The 332-nt window shown below is 54.8% G+C and overlaps 1 protein-coding gene across 1 annotated transcript in view; it reads right to left on the bottom strand.

Annotated features, from left to right (window-relative positions):
* The window catches only part of LOC116853343 (transcription initiation factor TFIID subunit 11-like), a gene marked incomplete at its 3' end in the record, with an annotated part of 30,775 nt that overhangs the window by 171 nt on the left and 30,272 nt on the right, over window positions 1-332 (bottom strand). The gene's annotated exons all lie outside the window — the stretch shown is intronic.

Genomic DNA, 332 nt, shown 5'->3' with positions numbered 1-332 from the left:
CTCTCTCTCTCTCTCTCTCTCTCTCTCTCTCTCTCTCTCTCTTTCACACCTGATATGCACGGTACGGTACGCCGTCTACTTTTTCTATTGGCGTCTGATCGCGGCAATGGTCGCGGTAAGGCTAACAGCTGATTGTTCCTGGGAGGATCGCGTATCCTCGCGGATCCTCCCTCGTCGCTGCCCCCCTCGTCCTGGGGTCGTCGATCGTCGAGAATCGGCAAATTTCGGTAATATGGTCTCGAGACACTTTTCGTCTCGAGACATTGTTGACATCGGGAGTTCGCATGTTGTCTCTCCCGGCTCTCCCGTTTTTTCCTGCCGGGTTTCTCGCG

Source organism: Odontomachus brunneus, unplaced genomic scaffold (genome assembly GCF_010583005.1).
Source record: "Odontomachus brunneus isolate Ranch 3 - 2012 unplaced genomic scaffold, Obru_v1 Obru_scaffold_308, whole genome shotgun sequence".
NCBI classification, from domain to species: domain Eukaryota; kingdom Metazoa; phylum Arthropoda; class Insecta; order Hymenoptera; family Formicidae; genus Odontomachus; species Odontomachus brunneus.
The sequence above is the reverse complement of the archived record's forward strand: the minus strand, read 5'-3'. Positions and strand labels throughout refer to the sequence as shown.